Source organism: Leptonotus elevatus, chromosome 13, assembly GCF_054856555.1.
Source record: "Leptonotus elevatus isolate MCC_2025b chromosome 13, RoL_Lele_1.0, whole genome shotgun sequence".
Classification (NCBI taxonomy): domain Eukaryota; kingdom Metazoa; phylum Chordata; class Actinopteri; order Syngnathiformes; family Syngnathidae; genus Leptonotus; species Leptonotus elevatus.
In genome coordinates this window covers 14,044,719-14,070,419 of record NC_141251.1, presented here as the reverse complement: position 1 = coordinate 14,070,419, position 25,701 = coordinate 14,044,719, and the positions used below count along the sequence as shown (strand labels likewise).

Sequence of the window (25,701 nt, the reverse complement as noted above, 5' to 3'; positions counted from 1 at the left end):
TTTACAGTACAGTACATCTTTTTAATTTCAATTTTATGAATTATTATGAAAGTACTGTATCAATGGCTAAAACATGCAGCCATATTCTTATTAGCTTAACCCCCCCCCCCCCCCCACCCCCACAGTTTTATGTTAACAGGAGTATGAAAACTTAGAGAAAAAGTATTGTACATTTTATTGTATATTTAGAATAGATATAAAATGTGTGATTAATCGTGAGTTAACTATTAAAGTCACGTGATTAAATACGATTAAAAAATAAATTATCGCCCGACACCCCGAGTAAATATAAATTACATGCAGGTTGGCTAGGCATAGTAAACAAAATCACTGTTTGCGTTAAGCAAATACGGCTTGGTATGGTACATTTTTATTTATTTATTTTACAAATCTACTATGAAGGGTCACAAAATACCCACCATTCACCATACTACTACTTTTCAACACCTTTTTCTTGTGTTTGTTGAATTAATCGGTGTCTTACTCCTGTGCCATGATGATGTCATACAATTATGCACTGCACAGTTAACGACAGCTATTGCCATCCTGACAACACAATGTGGTATAAACACAAGCCTTATCAGGTATTTTGGCTGAAAATAATACAGCGGGAATTATTTACAGCGATCAAGTCCCACGTTCTTCCTACAAAAAATCTCATGGGCAACAGACAGACCATAATGATTCCAATTCCTGCCTCAAATATATTTGTACTTTATCATGGAAAGAAGCACAAACGTTAAACACCAGATGAAGTTGAATAATTAAAGTTGAATAGTCCAATCTGCATGTCTGCACTTGCGAGTGTTAATCAGTGACATGCTGTTCTGCTCATTCTGCCCACCAAAGAGTGTCCAAAAAGAAGTGCAAATGAGTGCTTTGCAAAGAGATACAGCTAAATGCTCTGAAATGAGGACAGTGCATTCTTAAAATATGCTTCTTGTGCCACACACTACTGTATTTACAAATGAGTACAGTTATACACACACACACACCACACAAACTCACAAACACCCTCCTCCACATTCAAGGTCTCCATGCATCAGCATGGGGTGCAGTAGTGTAAAATTGTGTTCAAAGAGAGTGGAGGAGCTGGTTGGAGTTTGATGAGTCTCCTGTCCTCTTCTGAACCAATGGCTCGACCCGCTCTCGCTTTATCACGGTGTGCCAGCCTACTGTTATCTAGGCTACACTAAATCAATTAGCATGTCATTAAGATAGCTTTTTCCAGCACAGTAAGTGTGGAGGTGGAGCTGCGCTTAGAGGCCATCATATCTGAGTATGAGTGTGCAGTGGGTGGGTCTTGTATGGGCAGACTCTACAGTATACAGTAGCGGCTGGATTAAGGGAGACCAGAGAACTTTTATATTTCACAAATCAAACACCAGGTCTTGCTACGATTCATAACGTGAATATCATACAGAGGCCAATACAAAATGTGGTTTGTTTATTTCATTTTGAGTGGCAGTGCAATCTTCAATAACGTCCACAGCAATTTCAATTGCTGTTATCACAAACAGCTTTTCAATTATGTTGTCTTATCTAAGTAAAGCCTGCATCCATCTAAAATATATTTAAACGTTTGAAAAGGGGGCACCATGCGACCTGAACATTTGAGTAATTTCACTAATACGAGTAAAGAACATTTCTGAAAAAGATATCGCAAATACCAGAAAAGGTGATGAATACCAAGACATACCTCCAAGACTAGTCATAGTGCCTCAACTAACTAGAAGGAGAGAGGATAAAAAACTAAGATGTTGAACCTCTTAAGTAAAAAAATCCCTAAGAAACAATAAAGAAAGTACAAGTCAGGAATTCAAGCATCATTTTGGAGATTTATACTTCCCAAAGTCACAAAACTTTCATAATGTCATTGTGTTATGGTAGCACACGTAGCGCCATTAATTCAATCCCAACTTGGAGTGAAATCTCGCAAAAAAATGACAGTTGGAAGATGACATAAACGACAACAAAGACAATAATTGGGACTCGGGAGTAAACTCAATGTAGACTGTATCCAACGCGGTACGTAGCCTAATGTTTGCTAGTGCTACAGGCATGGCCACAAGATTTTTCAGTTTTATCGTTACCCATGGAATTAATATACTGTAACGATGGTAAAGCCACACACCTTATAACGTGATTCAAATCGGTGGGTGCTATGTCCGCGTTGTGGTCCGCTCCGAGGAGAGGCAGGCGTCGCGGCGGTGCTACCCGCATATGGCGAGCCCATGGCGGGGACTTCCCAGCTGCCGCTCGGCCTCAGCACCATGAAGTCCACGCAGGTGTGAGGCATCACCCACAAGCAAAGCATGCTAGGAACCGAGAAGCTTCACTCTCGTTTGGCTTGCCGGCGGTCAAATCTCGCTTGCTTATTAACTCAAATCCCAAACCCGAAATATGGCACAGTTTGATTTAACGTGAATCGATGCAGTCTTCGGTACCCATCTCACCTGGAGTTCACTGATGCACTGACTCTCTCGTTATCCACAACGCCCCACCCTGAAATATTTTCTCATCAGATATGCACAATTCACGTAGGTGACCTACTTTGGATTCAATACGGGCTAATTTCGCCAAAAGGAAAGGGATTTTCATGCCTGTACGTTCCATGTCTGAAAGTGTCAAAGATTTTTCCTTTTCGTCAAAGCCGTTTCAATCCAGCGCTACTCTGTTATTTTGTATTCTTGTACATAAAGACTCTTGCCAGTGCAGACTGTTTGCCAACTTCTGTGTCTTGTCTACGTTTGCATCCTAATTTCACACGTTACGTGACACCAACAACTTTCAAGTGTGACACAAAACGTCAGCTCATCTTGTGGGTGCAATGAACATCACACTTAAGTTAGCTTAATTGTTTATCTTTTACTATTAACAGTGATCGTCGGCATCTACTAATTATTGGTCAATGAGCTTTTTCCAAACTCATGGGTCAGCAGAGAAGCCGTCAAGTTAAAAGTTCAGCTGTACTGTAAATAATAATAGCAATGCTGGCTATACTAAAAATAAAGTAAGGTTATACGAGAGAGTTGTGTAAGCAGTGAGTCTATTTATTTTCTAATATAAAGCCATTTGTTCCACCAGAGTGAGGGGTCAACAGACTCACCCAATTATCGCACAGCCATGGGCTACAAATAACTATTCTTTAAGAGTTATGGACCAATGTAGTATAACTATCCAAGTGTGCAACCATGCAGTTATGCACCAACCATGTGGGTTAGCCGCTCTAATAGTTGTTTGGTTCAGAGTGATTGATGGTCAGCAAATCAAACCAAAAACAGCAGAGAAACTAGCTGTCTTTTAAAGAGAAGACCACAGATTGTAATCGGCAAAAACGAGTGAAAAGTTAGCCTCTACAGTCAACATGATGAATTCACAGCTATTTTACATACTGCAAAGAGATAAAACAATCCTATAAAATGGCTTTCCTAGCAACCTGTTTATCATAAAGAACAGCGCAAAATAAAACGTGAATTCCCGGCTTTATTTTACCGCCTGGCAAATGACAATAGACGCAATCGAACAAGATGAAAGCAGAGGCCCCCAGATTATCCCCGTTAGAATTCATGTTTCATAGAACCACACAATCATTCTGTTATTACCAAAGCAACACGTTGGTCTTTGGACATGATGGAAGCTTTAATCCCCACAAAAAGATATTTCACTCAAGGGCGCAATCAAATATTTTCCAGATAAATGTCGAAAATACTGTCACATTTACTGTTTGTGATAAACTTTCTTCTCCTTTATCTTCTACAGAACACACATTTAAACACAGCCTCTTTTCATCTACAGATAGCATAAAGCGCTACAAAGTTACATTTTAGAAATAACTTTCAACAGCATCCATTCGGTAATTGAATCCATATCTTCTTCAATCTATCCAAAAACTGATGCTAGTTTCATTTTGAACTACCCAAAATGGAGGTCAGGGGAATCAGAAAGCACACGTTAAGTTATTCCGAGTGAGGCAGATCATAAAACCCTCAGATCATAAAAGCCATAAAACTTCCGCACTGCAGCCTTCGGCCAGTCACTAATATATCACACGACATAACGTGCATTGAGTTGGAGGAGAAAAGTAATTGGTTGACACCAAATTAAGAAAAAAATCAGTCAGAATGTATAGAATCTCTTTTGCCGGAGAGGCGTCTGAGTTTAGATGATACAGTCTGCCATTTCAAACTCTGCATCACATACGATGTGCGCAAATGTTTAGTCCTGCTCTCAGTTGCTGATCAGACCACATGTGCCTGACGCTCCCAGTCGCAATTCAAAGGGCGTAGACGCTCACTTCAAAAGAGCCGCGCCGGCTTTGAACGACATGCCAGTTGCACAAACCGTCAGTGGGACGCATCAGCATCCTTGAGGCACGCATGGGGAAATGCGGCCTCTCTTGCACCCACAGACCCCCGTTGGCAAGCATTTCTCGAGATACAAGAGATGACAGCGGTATGAGAAGTAAGTATATATCCTCACCATCTTCCTTACGCTCACTAAAAAGCATGACAATTGTAACTTTCATTGACAGTTACTGAAATATAAAATATAATGTATGACCTTTTTTTTTTTACAGTAAGATTATTCCTACGGAAGTAATATATTTTAATATTAGTAAAATTAATTTTTCTCTATATTCAATATTATGGTTGCAGTTTTAGCTAACTGATACAGAGAAAGTCTGTTGTATGATAGCTTATGGTGAGGCATGCTGGGTTTGCACGATACTGATTTCTATGCTTGTTCACATTTTTTCCACTACAATCAAATACAATGGAAAATAAAATACAACAAAGTAATAAATGTAATTTTTGGCTCGTCCAATATAAACTGGATTGTATCAATGTTCTAAGAGAGCCAAATTATTCTTGAATCAGATTGTTACTGTTATTCTATTTAGATTTATTTAGACACGTGGTCCAAGGAAGACTAAATATGATTTTGTCATACATCAAGGCAACTTTGTTTGCTTAACATTGGCATAAAAAAAAAATTCCAATGTACTGTATACATGAAGCTTTTTCCTGAATTAAAATACATCTTACCAAAAGTTAGTTGTTTTCAGAACATATACCAAGTATAAGTAAGAGCCTAGTGTGTTTTTACGAATATATTATGAGCACTGTTATGTTTGTTGTGTGGCTTGGCAGAGTTATGAATCATTTTTTATGATTAAATATCAGTTACAACCTCACACATTTTACACATTTTGTTTGCAGTGCTTAACAGCACACAGCAAATGACCTCACCTCACCTTGGACTGAACTCATCATTAATGTCCAGAACAGGTTTTAGATGCCTCCTATAAAAAAAGGTTTAATGATCAAACTAAACTGCATAGATCTTCAAACAGCCTGTAGTAAGCCATCACATTTTAAAAAGATAGCGGTCTTTGAATGTACCTTTTCTTACAGGTTGCTATCAAAACCTCATGAGAAAACCAAATACATTTTCAGTTTGGTTCACCGTGTGGATTCGTATTCATCCCTCAAGGGAGAATCCAATGTAGCCTGTGCTGTATTTGTTGGCACTCCATGTGGAGAAATTTCAAGTTCTTAAGGATGAGCACTTGCTATTTTTGATCCTTTACTCGATTGCTTCCAATTTGTTACACTCACTTAATTGGGTGCAGTTTAACTTATTTGGCATGGTTGTAGTTTGCAGGAATTCAAAGGTTATTCTTCTGTTCCACTTAGGTACCTAAAGTTTTGCTATTTTTATCTCATTGAAAACTATATTGTACTGTCACATTTTTTTTATACAGCTCTTTTATTAGAAGGCAACAGTTTTTATAGATCAGTGGTTTTTTTTCATTGAATCTGGCTCTCGTCACCTTGAATTCAGCAAGTGTTGCATTCTTTTTTTATTCACCATCTCCATACAGGGTTCTTCTACTATAGCTATTTTTCTATAAAGGCAAATCTCCCAATATAGTCTAATATAAAAACATATTCATCTTATTCAACTCACTGACAATAAATGCCACAGTTTGTTATAAATGGCTCCATCATATCGAAACACAGACATCATCCTAAACTAATAATATCCATTCACAAACAATATTGTATTTATTCACTTGGCATGTCACAAATCACATTTAAAGCCCAGACATAGGTTTAAAATTGGATTTACTATCTGGTGTTTGAAAGACAAATGGTGCAAATATCAACTGATGATTTGAAAACACATAAGAAAGCTGTTCAGATATTGTGGATGCATTTACCAACAACTTATTACAGAAATACAGACGGACAATTCTTCAACTTAAAATATATATTTTTTACGTTTACATCAAGCTTTTAGTGTCAGTGATGGCAGCTGCATGCTTGATTTAAAAAGCTTGGACACCAGAGCGCAGGTTGCAAAATAACGTGTCAGATTAAATTTTTCATTGGCAAATTAAAGCCAATTAGATGTAAAAACGAGATAGTATAACCAACACCAGATGAGTGTTGGGTTGTCAATCCTTGCGTTTATTGAGGATATGAGAGTCCCTCTACCCGTCCCACAAATTCTATTCTATGTACCATAGAAGAGACTGAGCCCCTTCATTCTTTCATCTATTGTGATCTGAAGAATCACCGCTGCACTCAGGTCTCTCGATTAAAGGGTATTGCCACACAGATGCTATTTATTCTTCAACAATGGAAGCCTGGGTGCGACATTGCTTCACTTTGGTGAGTGCACCAGTGTTAGAATGCTGGCAGAGGAGATAAACTCAAGGCTAATCAATCACACAGTCTTCTCTATTTTTCAATTCCAGTCTTGTCGAAGCAAAAACACCGCAAGGCAATGACATCTTTCTGTAACCACATCTTTAGACTTCCAAAGCATTTTGTTTGCATGCTATCATGTTAATATTATACAAATGGATGGATCACAAAAGAGAAAAGAGATGCACATGCACGGTATGCAGACCAGAGAAGGGAATGGACTCTGCCACCCAAGTGTGTCAGATCCTCTGCCAGGCTATTGTAGTTGTTAAGCCACAATAGCACAGCATTTCCCCCACAAGTCGAAGCCTTATTGTCGCCATGAAATAAATTGCCTCTGTGGACAATGACAATATTAGCTCTTCAGCATAAAACTCAGTGAACTGTAGATGAACAAGCAGGTTAAGTTCGATTGATCCATGCATGATTAATTCTCATTCTTCATACTGATCTATGTGAGGCTGTTGCATCACAACACCATGCTTTTGTTTGGACTCAACCTGATTCTATCTTAATGTTTAACTTGACAGTGTGCCTGATAACAGAAATATTTTTGATAACTAAACGGACACAATCTGCAATGTGGTACTGCCTTTCTGAATCGGAACAGCTGCATATTTATCGCGCAACAAAATGTAAACACTCCAGTAGTCACTATGTACAAATTGTTTATTAATATGTAAATGCTTATGAAAGTGCCATCCAGAGCTCGGAGTTATCCAAATTGATTTTCATTAAAGTGCAGGGCACATACAGGCAGAAAACCAATCATATTCACACCTACAGTAAGTCTTCACTTAACAGTCATCTTAAATCCTGCTCTTTACAATCACCAATATGCTACAGTTCCCCAGATTCGCCTTAAAGCAATCATCAGGCGGAGTCTTGTCACACGTCAGTGGCAAAGTAATCCAGCAGCAGGTACTATTTGACTGCTTCTTTACGGTATCTGTAACACCAACTGAGGGTTGCTGGTGCATATCAAGATGCGAGTTAATGGACACCCACAGTGACAGATAGGAGAGAGGACACAAAGATGATCTCGGACGGTCAAATTACTCACAGGTTAAAGTTTGGTGTCATCTTTAATGTTCAAGCAGTTCTTAACCAGTTAAATAAATCTATATAATTTGATGAAAAAAATATATCATATTACATTATATTACAATGTTCCTTTGCTACTTCGCGGTTCGGTTATTGTGGATTACGCAGATTTTTATCATTCGAGAAAAACTTGACCATAGTTATGAAGCCCACGGTTCGTCGTTGTCCGCATCCGCTCACACCAAATTCCGAATATCATATCATATATCGTATCATATATCGTATCATATATCGTATCATATATCGGATCATATATCGCATCGCATCGCATCGTATCGTATCATATCATATATCATATAACTATTTTCTATATCACTTATTCTGATTGGGCACCCTGAAGAAAATATATGCAACGATACAAAGGATTTGAGGTGGACCTGCTCACCATTCAGGCTCCTTGCTGCTATATTGTACTGTATTGTACTGCTAGAAATTTAATTATATTATGTCACTGGTAAAGTTGTTATTCCAAATGACAAATATTTTCCGGAAATAAAAACAATAATTTAATGATGTGATTTATTCAATTTCATATGCTTCAGATAAACTTGAGATGTTTATCAACAAATAAATCAGTGTGCACAATTTAGCATGAAAGGCTTAGTCATGTCCAGACCACTTAAGACCTCAGTAATTCATGTAACACAAAAACTCATCAGAGATTATTTCATCTGATGTGTTTATGTTCTTGAGTTGGTTCATACTCCTCAGCCAAGACCAATTAACGAGTCAACAGAGCATTTAAGGTCTGATTAGTCTCAGGCTGGTTTTTAATTTGATGAGAAAATGCAGACCACAAACTTGATGGTTGCTCAAGCGAGGCAGATAGACGAGATGTCATCAAATACAAGGACGCGTGGAAATTAGTGTTTTGTGTCGCTGTGGCGGTCCAATCATGCTAATTTGTAACAACAACAAAAAAGAAAGTCTTACTGTATTAGGATTCTCCTCGATCCAACTTTTAACTGTGTTCAGGGCAATGTCACTTGCAGGCTCATTGGGAAACCCTACAAAAGGAAAGAAGCAATGTCAATACAAGGTTATACAAGACATTCATAACGTACTGTATAAGTAGATTCGCTAGAATGTACAATCTTTTGTATTTTATATTTCTATTCGATTAATTGATTTTCCCTGAATGATGTACCGGTGTTAATGACAGTTGTGTTTTCATTGTTCCAGCCTTGAGGCCACACACCTTTTTGACTACCAAAGCATTTGATTATGGCTTCAATAGGGACTGTATAAATTGTTGCTTATCCATGATGAGCCTTGTCAGACACAAAAAGACAACTATGGTCTCAAGAAATGATTTCAACATTACAGTCATTCCGCAACAACAAAGACATAAGGACTAACTTACCAAGATCCCAAATACTGTAATGGGATACCTAAGCCTGAAGCTCATGTTAAGTATAACAGTTTGTGTATGCTGTTGGTGGGTGTGTTGGGCATCGCTAAGATTGCAGTATTTTATGAAGATCCCAAATATTAACACAACAATTTACTGTCGCGCTCACTTAGTGTTGGCAATGGCAATAGGTATCCCTGTATTTAATAGACTCTTTTGTGCTTAAAGTAAAGTGCTGCGTTTACTATGGCACATTTGTGAGAGCACGGACAGCACAAAATGAAACTTTGAAGCGATGGATGCATGAAAGTTAATGGAAGAAATCAATCGCTCCCGTAATTTTGAGGGAGCCAGCAACCAAGTAAAATCCACGTTTTGTTGGATTTAACTCGTCCCGAGCGTGTGGGAATTAGATGCATCTGCCCATCCCGAGTAACGTAAACTTGGGAGAGACCAGCACCAATTTTCACTGGAGTGCACCGATTGACCGACTGGGATCATTATTGGCCTAGTTTCCTTAATTTTGAGGGATCGGTGATCGAACAATCCAGTAAAATAAAACCGATCGAGTCCACCAATCTCATCTCCCTCTTCAGAGATGTGAAAAGTGCCCTCCTCTGTGAGATGATGAATAGGCTTTTCATTTTTATTTGACAGAACTGCTTCATGTGCTGCTAAGACAACTATTGTATTGTTTCAATGTCTTAGTTCGGAACGTTGAATGTGTATGCTCTTGGTTATAAAATAATAAAACGGGATCAGCAAAAATTGGGATTGTTAGGACAGACTTTTTAAAGATCAGGGATGAATGGCCAGAAAATTGTGATCAGTGCATCCCTAATGCTCCTCATGCGTTGAAAAGGAAAAGTTGCAAGAAGTCACAGGTCATGACTTTTGTGAATTGCTCCAGATCTTAGATCATTCAGAAGCGTCAACATGTGCGTTGCTGAATAGACAATATGTTGCCATAATTTTTGTTTCTGGCATTTCAAAGATATTTACGAGTGGAAAACTTCTCCCCACAGCTTCTCATTTTGCCAGATTTTTTCTGACACAGCTTTGCATGCTGGTTGGCACCTGATTTTCAGATGTGCTTCAGACCCGTCGTTTACTTTCTGCCCAAACAACGTGCACTGGTCAATCCACACGGCCTAATCAGCAGCCTCCGCAAACTCTGAAATGACACAGTTGAACTGGCGGCATCTGCGGCACACCACCCACACTGCCATTTTTACCCACCACATACAGGAAGGGGGCGCTGTTGAGCCATTACATTTGAACACGTGCAATCACTCCAGTACCAAAATAACACTAAGCAGAACACACAATCAGCGCAACAATTGTATGCATCTGCCAGACACAATTGTGGGTGTGCCCATCAACTCCGACATCTGCTTGTGTGAGAAGTCAACTTTGCTCTTGATTTTGCATGCGTTAACTTTTAATACATCAGGCCAATGTTTAGAATTATACAAACTTAAAACGCTATATCCGATATAATAATTTGAAGGCAACCAACCAGCATGGGCACTCTTCCATATAATAGGGACCGGAGATTGCAGGAGGTGGGGGCACTATCTAGCTTTAATGACAGGGGTCGAGACCTCAATTTCAACCCAAATCAACTGGTACAAGAGCCAGGCGACATTCGTAGCCGGTTGGTTATTGCACGGGTCACTTTCTCAGATCTGTTTTTTTTCTTCCTGGGTCATGGCCATTGATATAACATTGTATGACCTATGAAACGGCTTTACAAGTGTCACAAGGACATTTTAAGGTGCATGTGAAGAAAAACGGATAAGCGAAAACAATCAATCCGAACGTTGCCTGGATGATGTCATCTCACACTCAAGAGCACAAGAGGTCAAAGTCAATAAATAACTGTTCTGTAAAGTTTATAGAAATGGAAACGACAATTCACACAACCCGACACTGTCTGACTATTGATGTTTATCTTCCTGTTTGTTTTCCTCCCTTTATTTCCCTCAATGCCTTGCAGGAAAAGACGACATGTTGCTGAGCTCCACTACAAGCAGGATGTGAGTAGCATACCAGCTAGCAGTGACAGCATGTCAGCTCTGAGGCTGCATTAGGCTGCGTGTTTGCAAATAGTTTACTGAGCGTTCAGTCCTTAGCAACTTGGCTGCAGGAACTCGGCGCTAAGAACCAAATCTAGCACGCCAAGTCACTTCCAAGTTACCCGACTCCTCTTGTGTATATACGTAACTTTGCAGCATTACCACCATTTTATAGTTTGTTACAATTCTAAACCAACCGTATTGGTGAACAGATGTGAGGAAGACAAAATAAAGCTGTGAAAAAAAAAAAAGAAACAGCTGTCTAGCAAAAGGGTGTCATAAAAATAAATACAGGAAAGGAAATTGAATAAATGAGTTGAAGGTCCACATTTTGTGCTCACTGTGATGCCTTAAAAAATTAACAGACATCCTGAATATATCTCAACCATAATAGAACATCTGGTCACCAGCAATGGGCAAACATGATTGGGTTCATTGAATCAATTCAATGCGTGACATTCTTCAAGGCTCTTTATTGATTTGATAATTATGCTGCACACATCAATCATAATAAATGAAGTACCGGGTGCCTTTAGGAAAACTGCTCATACATTTCACATACACCTGCATGATATAATTTGATACATTAGCAAGGCTGCAAAGGGATTGATAACTTACATACAATTTCAATGACAAGTATAGTGATGATAATGATTGGATAATTTATGCAACTTCAACCCTGTGGGACTCAGCAGCCCCTCCCTCACTGTCGTCACGGATACCATAACAGCCCATGAGAAAACTACAAGACTTCCATACAGAGAAAAGTAAAGGACAAAGGAACATATACTTTGAAAAAATGAGCTGCTGGCAACATATGCTGCATAGCCTTATGTTGTTGCGCAAACACGTCAAACAAATTTAATATGACTGTAAGGGATTTATTTTACTCCTCCATTCGCTCTTTGGAGTGTGGATGTTTTCAGTGTAAGCCAATATGTCAGGAGGTGGAGAGCTGGCGTCAGGTGCAGTGATGGTGGGCCCTCTAGGGTCTCTGTACTGCTTGGATCGGTTCTGTCCTATGTTGGGAATACGGCCGGCTCAGGGAGATTTGTCTTCGTGAGGCGCACTGATGGGATATGTGTCGTGTAGCGGCGCTGATGAGGACTCAGGTGGTACAATGTTATTTCTGCTGAAGGCTCCTCTACTTCATCACAAAGAACAGCATAGAGAAGAGATGGAGGGTGTGACCAGAAGGTGGGGCTGGGGGGATTACTTGTGTAATATTTTTTATAATACTTCCTGTGACATGAAAAGGCAAATTCGGGAAAAAGTGACCACAGAAAATATGTCAAATGTATCAAATTAGCTTAACCTCCCCTTTTCATTAAGGACTTTCACACCATTTAAAAGCATGATCAAACTAATTAGAAAGATTTGTGAGTGTTTCCATTTCGGTAATACAATGTCAGACGAAAGCCACACATTCCTAGTTTTAAGATGATCAGGATTTGAGTTTTAATTAGGGATGCAACAATAACATATTCATATTAATATTGTGATAATAAATAATACAAATATTGTCCTTATCATGTTATATTAAAAGCAGTACATCTCTGTCAACAAAAAAAATACTTTTTGCCCACTTCAGTTGAACACAGAATTTTTAACTACATAGATCATGATACTTTGCGCCGTTGAGGCAATAGAAAAACACGTTGTAATTTGTTTATAGAGTACAGTTATTCAAGATGGCGGAGAGCGGTGAACCTACTGGCAGGGATTTAGCTGTATGTACAAAAACACAATATTGTACTTTTTCCCTCCAATATCATGAGCTTCATTTTTTTAAATATATATATATATATATTTTTTTTTTTACAATATTATGAGTTGTTGATATACGTGATGGTGAGCTTTATTAGAATATCGCTAATCTCCCCAAAATATCATGATATTTATCGTATCGTTAGTTTCAAACTGTGACATATCGTGATGTTTGGATATCGTTACATCTCTAATGTTAATACTGATAGAAACAAAATGCCTGGCAAAGACAAACAAAAAAATTCATTTTGCAGCATATTTTAATTTATTCATTATTATTATTAACAGGGATGGATGACTACCAATACAAGGTATCGGTATTGGGCCGATACCTGGCCTTATTTCAAGCATCAGTACTCACGACGGTCATTTTACGATCAGGAACTAAAAATTGCCATTAATGTAATATAAAATGCTATATTGGGATTTATAGGTCTTTAAAAAAAAAATTATTGTTTGTGTGTGTGTGCATGTGTGTGTGTGGTCTTGTTTTTGTTACATAGTGGGGCCAACATTCCGGGATTTCACAGTTGTGGCGCCCACCCGTTAGTGTGGCGCCATTTTGCTGGGCTCCACAAGTTTAGACCTCTTTTTGAGGGTCAAGACATGGTTTTAGAGTTTAGGTTTGAATTGGGTTATGGTTAAGGTTAGGAATAGAGGTAGGCAATAATTTTTCATGGTTGGGGTTAGGGGGAGGGGCTAGGAAATGCATTATGTCAATGAGATGGACAAAGTTTTAAACAGAAGCTGCTAAAGTGAGTGTGCTAAAAATTACAAAGTAACTGTTTTTTGCAAGCCATTCAGCAATTGGAGAATGAGGCCTGAATTGAAAGCAATGACATATTTGTAGTTTGATTTGGTGTTATACTGTGACCTACTGCACTGTGTTTTATATTATTTTACATGAGCTTTTCAGGAAGATATTAATTTATCTACATAAACATCGGCAGAGGGAAACCATTAAGATCAACACGGCGGTCATAGCTTAAGTCGGCGTGATGTGAAGTGGAAAAGGAAGATGAAAGCTTTGTCACAACATCAGGGCCCTCAGGACAGGTGAGGTAACCCGAGGTGGAGGACAGAGAAGTGCAGCAGATCTCCCAACACCAATGTGCGAATGTCAAATGGCCCCAAGCTTCTTTCCGCACTAACACTGGAACACAGTAGGCTGTGACCATGACCGACTTTGCAGCCCACAGAAGGAGAAAGAGACAAAGAGAGGTGGAAGCATACACAGAGTATGTGAGGAAGACGGACAGAAAAAGAAAGTCGGAATAAGGAGATCAGATTTTATGGCACGAGCCATAAAGACCTTTCTTGGAAACGTTCCACTGAGGTGATGCCCTTCTTTGTCCTACATGCTAAAATTAACACCTCCTTTAAAAAAAAAAATCATTCTGAAGAGTGCACAAGATGTACTGTACACATTAAAAGGAGACATTATGAACTTTTGTCCACATTTTAAAACTCAGGCGTCTGTTCTTGATAAGTTTCTTTTCCTTCTGTTTTTGGGGGGTGTGCCTGTCTCATGCAAGTGAGCGACTGTAATCCCCACCACATATGCTGCTGAGCCAACGGCACGTATCCTTCCCATTAAAATGACGACTATGGGCGGAGCATAGAGCTTCAAGTCAATATGATTGGCAATTTCCTTCATGGAGTCAGCACCTCCTCAGAAAGCCGCAAAATTACACTTTCAATTAGTGATTGGATCCCTGTTCTGTATGTGAAACATCATTGCAAATCATGTCCCCCTCAGGCCAACCACATTGACTTTACCCAGCAATTAAGCATGCTCTTTGCAGAAGCTACCACTGTTAGCTAATGCTAACCTTCTCATTCCAATAAAACTCATTGCAGCTCTGCTTACCTTTTGGGTTTACCATGAAGCGTTTCAGACAGTTGTACTCCAGCCGTGGCTTGAGAATGGTACATCTTTGCCCAACTTTGTTATAGACAGAGAAACTTGGAATAGGGATTTCTACATTGTACATAAATTAGCTCGACTGCTACATAACAGCCATCCATTTTCTATTGTGCTTGTCCTAATTAGAGTCACAGGTGAGCTGGAGCTTGTCCCAACTGACTTTGGGCAGGAGGGAGGGTATACCCTGGAGTGGTCGTAACTTCAGAACGGCCCACTTACACTTACATACAGTATTTAGTTGGCGTTTGAAGGCTTGCCAGCAATTCAAAAGTCAATTTTACATAATAGTTCCCTTTTGATGCTTTCCTCATTTGATGTGAGGTGGGGTGGGTGTTTTTGGCATATGAGCAAAAGTGCACAACTCGTACTATTTACAAAGAGGACACATTACAGATGCACTTGAAACCCATTTCATCTGAGCATTACCATTTCTGTTGCATTTGGTACATAACCCATTTTTTGGGATGAGGGGACACTTCCATATAAAAAAAGGGGTTGAACCTGCGATTGGCTGGCAACCAGTTCAGGGTGTACCCCGCCTACTGCCCGAAGCCAGCTGGGATAGGCTCCAGCAACCCCGCGACCCTTGTGAGGACAAGCGGTACAGCGCGACCCTTGTGAGGACAAGCGGTACAGAAAATGGATGGATGGATGGATGGATGGGTTGGTTGAACTCTTCTACTTTTGAGTACAAGATACAGTCTATGACCTGGTGCTGTCCCCTGAATAGATGACAGAATTGTCATTTTAAAGCAGCAGACATTGTTTTAATTGAATGTACAGTAAAAAGGGGAAGATGAATAATTTAAGATATATATAGAAAAAGGCATACATGCAACTTTTTAGGGGCATTCATTTCATATTGGGTCAAATGAGTAATGCCCAACCAACCCAAAACCCAGGCTTAGGCTACTTGGCGTAGCTCGTAAGAAAGTGGATGGTTTGTTTACAGCTATTAAACCAAGATGGTTTTAGCAAAAACCCTGGTCACCCATGAATTTGATTTTCATTAATGTCTGAAAAGGAGATGCTGTAATTATTACATTATATCTAATGTTTATCAGCGGTTTTTTTTAAAGAATGTTTTGGGGTTTACATTTTTTTCCAATGCATTTTCACTATGGCGGTGGTCGGTTATAGAATAACTATACAAGTTGTTTAAATACATATATTGTGCCACCTGATCGAATCAGTCATCAGAGAATAATTTTTTTTCAAACCTCAAAACCCCTGATTGCATAAATTCTAGTTTTTAGCTATATCTGTGCTCTTCCCACCCGTAAACTCTCGGTTTTGCCAGAAGGAGTGAACCTGCCTGGCCATCACTGGTGACAAAAGGCCAGATAACACTGTTGAAAGATAAGGTGTCACAAATGTCTCCAAGCTTCCTTAATCCCAGAGGAATGAAGACTGCTGGTGTGATGTTGGGCTGGAGGAAAGAATCCTTAGCGCTTAACACCTTTGATCTGGAGAGATGTGGAAAATGACAGCACGGACAATCCAGTCCAGTTTTGGTGGATTACACCCGCATATCTCACAGAGGCACCAGTCAGTGGTACCATCTCTGTCAACAGTCTTCAGATTTATCACAGAGACACATGAGGTGGAGGGTGAACAGTAAACAGAGATATACATTTAATGTATGTCTGATGATGAGGAGCAGTATTGCTGCATTGAGGTCAGCTCACTGCTTCGATTGGGTTATAAATGCAGACACATTGTTGATGGTGTTGCTTTTGCATACTATCAGTGGGGCACTTGCTCTTGCTAGCGTTGATCTGAGCAGATGCCTCCAACAAATGCTTTTCAGCAGCAGCAAAGATGTGATCTCTCCAAGACTAAATTATCCACAGCCCATCTTTAAAAGAGCATTTTTATGTATGTAACTTTGCTGGTGTTGAAGCCTGTGTGAATGAAGGCAGGACAAGTACAAGTCAAGACAAAATGACCTCTCTAAGAATAGGCAGCTGACTTTTGGCACTTATCTTGCGAGACATTAAGAAGCACCACCACCGTGGAAGGAATAATCCATTTAAACTCGGGTCACATGGCTGTGATTGATGTACAAACAGGAGTAACACTTAATAACCTCTATCATGCTAGGTGACCCTGTGGCCCACAGTGGGTACTAGAGTTTGTTTACGGTTGGTACCAACACACTGTCCGTGCTGAAATTCTGTTGTGGTTAATGGGCCTGATTGAGGGATTAGACTGTCAGCGTAGTGTGAGCCCTCATTTTTCTTCAGATGTGTGGGAAGGTAGCCCCTGTGCCCCAATGCTACACCCAACCATCCTGCTCTGCCATAATCTATCAATGGTGACTGAGTCCTCTGGAATATAGAGGGGCGAGAGACAGTGTCAATTAGCATCGGCTTTCCTGTTTTTTCAAACACAAAAACCTTGGATAGTATGTCCCTGATTTTTTCTATCACAGTGTTAAGAGTAGTCGATATATTTTCCGACTGAAACTCAAGTATGAAAGCATGAATGTTTAACTGACATTTGAGTACAGATGTTATTTCAATTCAACAGAGAGAGAGGTTTACAAACTAAAAGAGAGGGAAGCTCAAACATCACATGTTCTTTAGATAATTAAGGTACATTTTCCTTGGAGGTTTCACAACAAGAAATAATAAAACATTTTAAAAATGACATCCCTGTACATCCGTCCTTAAACTGCGTTACGTTTTTAAATTATACAGGTCCCAGTGAAAAAATGCTGAGACAAGAATGACATCGGGGATAGGGCGAATTCTCACTGAGAACTATTTATAAAAAACATAATACTAGTCAATCTGGTTGTGTTATTTCATGCTAAATCTATCTTGGTTGACATTTCAACAGCTGTGAACAAGACAATGCAATTACCATTGTCCAACGTTTTTGCTCGGTCCCAGCAGCTATTGGAACCTGGCTGTGCCTTTTACCTCGCGCCAGTCCCGCTAAGTAACATTGGAAATATGCCGACAGAAAAGCTTAATTTACGTTGGGTCTGACCGGCAACCACAGGACTACGTTTCCCATGAGTATTAGACACGGTTAACAGGAAGAAGTTCTAGTTTAGTATCGGTTAAATTTATTTTAAATTTTTCGTTTATGCATCGCTTTGACAACTGTGTGATTGACATGCACATGGCCCATACAGTTGGCTTGCTAACTACACAAAAAAAACAAAAACAATACATCATCAACAACAACAACAAAAACAGGACACCAGGACGGGACCCGCGTAATAGTGGGAGTAAACAACATGGCTGGTGAAATCCGTCTGGATCAGGACACAAGGCTCAAAAACGAGACTGACCGGAATAAAAACCGGATGTCTGGTCAGTGGTCACCCTAACTCACGAGACTTCAGATGGCCAAAACATGTGTCCCATTGGTAAATTGTAAAATAGTTTTGAGCTGCGCTGAGAACCGTGCATAAACGTACAACCAAACCCAAACAAAAACAATTTGCTTTGAACCCTGAGAGGCACTGGGAAGATTAATTTCCACTCACAAGGAATATAAATTTGCCTCTGTCTTCATTGTCTCATTTGCACATTTTTGTGACACATATTAGAGCAGGCTTGATTTCTTGGAAGTTTTAGACTCTTCTTCTCTCTCATCAGATGACCCTTTTTTCCATTCCCATGAAGCTCACCAAAGACTTTTTGCTCATTTTTGTGAGCTGACTTTTTTCCTGTATCACATGATCGGACAAGCACTTTAACAGCGGCTCAGGAGAGTGCATCTGATTTTTTTTATCCGCCTCTCCGCGTAGCCCAGTGGTTGAGGAACACTGGTCTATGATGTAAAAAAAAAAGAAGCCAAAAGCTTGGCAAAAAGGTTAGAACCATTTTCAGAGCATGGTAGTTCAAGGATCAGAGGGAAAATGTATGAACAGTAGAATACTAGACTTGAGACACTATACTATAGTTCCTCTTTAAAAATCCATCCTCTATTTGCCCTCTGCTGTGTTTGGATCTTCATCCTTAATCAGCTGCATTGTTCTGTGGAGATGCAGTTATGGGAAGTGCTAAGCTGTTTATTTATTGAACAGGCTTTAATACCTCCCCTCAGCAGCACGCTTGGCTCGGCACCGGCTTGTACTTTGAAGTAAGGGCGTCTGGCAGAGCGCTATGACGGGCCCCCACTGGTAGTGCAGCACTCGACACCACAATAAACACAGTAAAGCAGCATACAGTAACAACAATGATCAACCCCCACCCTGCTGACACAAATGTATGTCTTGCACCAAAACAGCTGTTTAACAGCAAAGGTCCGGCAAGTAATTATGTTCTTTTGTTTGCATTAGCTTCTTTACAACATTTGACGACAGCATGATAGAGTAGTTGTTGTCATGTATGCTACACATTTGAAAGATCCCAAAAGTTCTAAACTCGGCTCAGAAGCTGATAGTGTTATTTTAGACACCAACATTAACGGATTGCAAGCAGCTTCAGGTACCTGGGTACTCATATTTTTGAAAAACAAAGATGTACAGACAAGACCTAACAGTTACCACTGAGAAGGAAAAAGCTGATGAAGTTTTCGTTTTCTTTAACCTCTCTGGAACTGTGGAAGGAATCCTAACGTGGATCAGTACTGACATGCCCTCCAGAGAGTGATCCTAGCAGTAGAACAAAGCTGAAGATAAACTCTACTGTCTCTGCAAGACGTCTATGCCAGGAGTTGCAGGAGCAGAGCAACTAAGATTTCGAAGCATCCCAGCCCTCAAACTTACTTTTTTTCTTCTTTATTATTTTGTATGACTGCAATTATTGTCCAATTGTTTTTCACAAGATGCAACTGAAACCTTCTTCCACCTTTACATCTCACACATGTATGACACCATCTGAGCACAATAAGTGGTCTCATCAGACCACAAAACAGTTTGGGTAATCTATGTCCTGTCTTTGTTTGTCTTCAGCAAACTGTTTGCTGGCTTTCTTGTGTATCCTATTAAGAAGACGCCTCCTTGTAGAATGAGGGTGACAAGCTGATCCCGCACCCGATCAACCGCTGCACAAATTCTGGCAGTAGTCATTCACCTAATTTCCAAAGATAAGCTCTGAACATGGCCAACCACAGCGAGGCCTGTTCTGGGTGGAACCAGTCCTGTATGCTCTTGGCTCCCAGGCTACAGCTCAGTTTCAAGGTGCTGGCAATTACACCACCTTGACTATCCTTATGCACTGTATAGCAACATTTTTTTCTGATCCAAGAGATTTATTTGCCAGTGTCCAGTATTTGTAAGTGTGAGAGCGATAATTGAAAATGTAACACTTTTACTCCCCATTCACACATGAGACACATAACACTAGAAAAGGAAATTGGCAATTTTGACCCAATTTTAACTGTTTCACTTTGGGGTGTACTCACTTTTGTTACCAGCAGTTTACATATCTCTGGCTGTGTATTGAATTACTTTGAGGTGACACTGTATTTACTCTGTTATACAAGCTACTGTCATTTATCATCATTCATTTATGCAAATGTGAGGGGCTTATTCACTTTTGTGAGGTACTTGGTCTCTGATGATCTCTGGATGATGTGCCAATGAGGCATTAGACGTGTTCTTGTTTTGATCTAACTGTTGCTTACTGATGCATTACCGCTGCTGTAAATGTATGAAAAAGATAGCTTGAAGGAACAGTGTTTGCACCACACGTACAATATAATGTTCTGGTAATAAAGCGTGATGAAATCACCAGACCTCTTGTAATACGACTGTGCTAACAATTACACGTGCCAGATCCTATTTAACAGATACTAGCACTCACGCTAACTTTATTAAAACCTTGAGAAAGGCAAGTATTTCGAAAAACATGGCATATTGGTCATTTTAAATTATTCATATTAATTTATGACAAATATATTTTATTGAACTACTGTTAATGGAAGTAAATCTACATACCAATTGCGCTGTACAGTAGGTGTAAAATATTGAAATGGGAAAATAGTTGTCAATAGTCACGATGTTATCGAGCACCTTTTGCTAAGTAAGATGCGTTGACATATTTGTGCCTTGTTTAATGAGCTCGGAGCATGCAGTTCATATGAGGCCAGGTGGTCCCAGCCTAATTGAAGGCTACTGTCACTTATGCTCTAAGGTGAGCTGGTTTGTATGTTTCAACATACCCAATTCAACATACCAACAAATCTAATTTAGTATTAATATAAAATGTTACAAACATATTTGTAATTCAAGTTCCATAAAGTTTGCACAATATCTTGGTGGAGCTCTTTTATAAAGGGAAAACAAATTAACATCAAATAGACAAAATAATAAATAATGACAATCCTACCATAGATTCCTGTGGAGATACACGGGAAGGCCTGTAAAATAAGACAAATAAACATTGGTCAGAGCATATTTAGAATAAGCAAGCATGACACACAATTCAGCAAAGTCACTGTAACTGACACTGACAATCTTCTGCTGAATTCCAAAATTCCAAGAAAAAGGACCAACATGAACATGTTTTTACATACAAATGCTTCCTCACAAGCTAAACAGGAATGGCTACACACATTTCTGTTTCCCTTCTATAAAAAGTGACCAATAGTTCTTGCTTTGTAGCACTTTGCAGCAGACATATTATTCAAGCGTGGCTTTATAGCTTAAAATAGTTCCATTATTCTTTACTTGCGTCGGCAAATATATTATGATACATAGGTCTTGCACCGAGCGTCCCTATTTCACATTTATCTTTTTAAGTATATTAATAAACAGTAAATAACTTTTTTTTCTTATTCAAAGGTTCCATTTGTTCTCAAAAGCAGCTGAAGTTGTGTTTTGGTTCCTACATTATTCATAATGAGCGACCAAAACATTAATAAATGAAACACAGATAACAAATGTCACAAGCATCTAACTAATGGATTAAAATTACAGCCACTAATATACTAGCACACTAAATATATTACTCTAATAGTAAGCAAAAATAGCTACGGCTTGTTTTTGCTTTTAAAATGATGGCAACACATATGCAATGATACTTAAGATGCCTGTAAATACATTATTTTGCAACAACCATTTTGTTTATTACGGCTATAAAGCCATGGCAATCAATTCATAAGAATTTCCTGTTTTATTCACAGAATCAGATTTATTGGCCAAGTATGTAAAAACAAACACAGTCACAGCCTGTCCGAGAAGCACAAAAAATGACAATGACCAACAGAGGGAGACAGAATAGGAAGCCTAATTCGCTAATTAGTGCCATGAATTCCTTCCCTCCTTCACAGACTAACAATCTTGAGATTTATTTATTTGTAAATAAAGACTACAAATGTGTGTGTTAAAAAAACAAAACAAACATATAGCAGTTTTAAAGAAAGAACTGGCAAGTAATTTGGTATATTTTGCTCATTGCCCCCTGCAGATAAATTAACAAATCCCTTCAAATCAATTCAATTCAATCAATTTAGTTTAACTGTCCAGCAATGCACATAATTTTTAGAAGCAACATAATTGCAAGATGAAGGATGTGTGACATTAACAAACAAACCAACCCATCAAAATAGATTTGATTTTACAACGGAATGTGACTAAGATAACATACTCCACTGTCATCATCATCATCATCCCAAAACAGCTACATTTTCGTGGATCACTTTTGACATCTCTCATTGTCGCGGGAGTCACAAAAGTACTCTACAGAGTGACCATAATATGACAAACGCTACAATGATAACACAGATTTCCAGCCGCATTTCATTGTTAAAGTCACTGGATCAAAATTTAAAGGTTACATTTTCTAACCTATAGTTGATCAAATATAGAGTAAAATAAATGAGTGAAGAGAATGTCTATTTTACCTTTTTTTGCACTTTGAAATCAATAGGTCAATTTGACATTCTTTTAAGCCAAGAGGAATGTGCTTCTGTTTGTATCCGTATTTACCAGTACTAAGGTTCCACCTTGTCAAGGCTCATTTTTCTTCTGTAGGGAGATTTAAATCTTTTAAAGTAGCTTTGACCTTTCCAGGTGACCGTCTGACTCTGACACAAATAACAGAAGATAAAGCATGGCTATTGTTTTAATGCGGTGCCAAGCTTTGCCAGTGGCATTTCCCCCAAATAGTTTACAATTGAGGTACATGATCACTTATCTGAAAAGTACAAAATAATATAAAATAAACCTACCCCAAAATTAGGGTGCATTTTTTATGTTAGTCAATGTGACGATAAAGTTTCACACTTAAAGAGACAGTGTGTATTATCTGTGGTGAACTAATAAAATGTCATCTAGTGGTGAACTAATAGAATGCAACAATTTAAAAGCACAGACACTATGGTGCCTCAAAGAGACCACACTGTGCAAGGCTACCACCAAAATTACTACCAATTTATATTTGGTGTAAGCGAGCAGGCGCAGTGAGAGCATTGAGCAGGAGCGGCTAGCAAGAAATAGCTGGCGTGGCTAACAAGAGAAGCTAGCAAGAATGAGCTGAAGCAGCTAACAAGAGCGGCTAGCAAGAATTAGCTGAGGCGGCTAGAACAAATTTCACCCCACATAGATGTGTGTGTGTATGTGTGTGTGTGACAATAAGCGGTACTTTAACAAGCAGCTAGCAAGAACTAGCTGGAGTGGTCCTTGCCACAAAATTTCATCCCACTTAGGCGTGCATGTGTGCGTGCGTGTGTGTGTTTGTGAGAGAGACAATCAGTAGTACTTTACCTTTAACAAGAGTGGCTACCAAGAACTAGCTGGAGTGGCTAGACCAAATTTCACCCTACTTAGGTGCGTGTTTGATAATCAGCAGTACTTTAACAAGCGACTCGCAATAACTAGCTGGAGCAGCTAGCAATAACTAGCCAATATGAGTGGCTGTTGCTAGCGGGACAAGCTAGCAAAAGCTAGCGAGCAAAAGCGGTTGCAGCCCGAAACACAGACTCAGCGACGACCATCTACAGGCCCCAGCTGTAGAGGGTAAATGGTGGTCGACCCATTGCGTCTGACAGTAGCTGCAAGCACTACTAGAAGCATAAACAAATTCTCAGCTAGTTGTGTCAATATATTTTTGCTAATAGGGCATCATGTCAATGTCTTCAACTTGTGCCAAAATGTTTCATGAAAAGCATGAAAACGTGAAAAGCTGAGGCAGTGACATATAGTACTGTACATAAATATAACATTACATATAATGTGAAAAATAATATCTCGTTTCATAGCCATGTGATCCAAAGATTGTCACCATAATCGAACAGCACCACACCGGAACATGCCCGGTTAATACAAGTCAAAGTCATGTTGTTCAATAGAGTACGCCAAGTAAAGCATAACCCACTTTTCTTCATTGTTTGCAAACAACTGCACTGTATATTTGTTAGTATACATACCTGTAGATATGCTTACACTGTGTGAAGGTCCAGAGTTAATTAGAACAGGCAGCAGTATATAGACAGTCATGACCTATGATTCCTGCTTCAGGTTATTATTTCTATCTGCGGCTGCTCATTAGAAGTGAGTCAGCATGTCGGCCCACGTTGGCATGAGGCTGCGCCTGACATGTTGCCTTGTTGATGATTCTCTTTGCTTAGGGAGTCCTCAGAAATTGGTCACTTGGGAAATTATTCCGTTTCCGTGACTCCTCCCGAATCTATCACATAATTTTAAAGTGGAACACACCTTTTCTCTCAGCACTTCTGCACACTTATTTAGCTCACAGTGCATGGACAATGACAAAAGGCAGGCACTGTGATTGTTGTAAGCATGACTTGATTTGTGTTCCCTATATATATATATATAATATATATATTATATATATATATATATATATATATATATATATATATATATATATATATATATATATATATATATATATATATATATATATATATATATATATATATATATATATATATATAGAGAGAGAGAGAGAGAGATATATACACACATCAATTTTGACCCTTTAAGGCCACTTTTGAGGAAAGTTAGCACGAGTCGTACATAATCACGGACAAACTGATTCATTCTGTGGGTAGGTACTGCCACATTAATTCATTCCTTCCACCTACACAGATTGCAACTTTTTTATGAGAGGTGAAAAGATACATTGTAGGGACCTTTCAGGCAATTGCATATCTTTTATATCGCTGGTGTTGGGCAAAAATCATAGTCAAGTCATAATTTGGCAAATTTTATATATTTTTTCAAAAAATCTTTACTTGGTCAGTCCACACGTGTGGGAGTCCACACCAATCCAAAGTGTTGAAACTGTTTTTTAGGTCTCCTGCAAAGTGATGATTTCTGAGGTACAAGGTTTTGATCAGACACCATTGATATGAATAATTATTCACCTGTATTTTCTTTAATATGTTAACATTGTGCCGATTGTCTAATTAAAACAATAATTTATTTGACTTTATTGTATGACCAGTGTTACACATTGACTGCTTTCGTACAGTAACATAACAGTAGCACCACTATCAATATTGCACCCTGCAACATCCGGTCATTTGTTTAGCAGCAGGACAGAACAGTAAAGACGGCTCAACCTCAGGCAAAGTACAACAGTCCAGCTGTAGTTGCCACCTTTACATGAATGAATGCGAACGAGATGCTGCAAACAATCTATGAGCTGGCAGGTAAAGCGAAGAAAACCTTTCATGGGCACTGTGACTTTTGCTGGGGGAGCAACTCGTCTCGGCTGAGTGAACAAATAGAACTAGACCCAAGGTGCTGCGCGCCTGTAGCTTAAACCCTTCTAGCTTGTTTGCAGATGGAAGGTATGATTATAAATCATAGCAGAACGAGTGTGC

At 39.1% G+C, this 25,701-nt stretch overlaps 1 protein-coding gene across 1 annotated transcript in view; it reads right to left on the bottom strand.

Moving 5' to 3' along the window:
• The window catches only part of LOC147163918 (uncharacterized), a 150,721-nt gene that overhangs the window by 97,226 nt on the left and 27,794 nt on the right, over positions 1–25,701 (bottom strand). The window contains exons 2-3 of the mRNA XM_086092196.1: positions 21,237–21,267; positions 8,754–8,827 (exon numbers count right to left, since the gene is read on the bottom strand). The gene's annotated coding sequence lies outside the window, so the exon portion shown is untranslated. The remainder of the gene's footprint in view (positions 1–8,753; positions 8,828–21,236; positions 21,268–25,701) is intronic.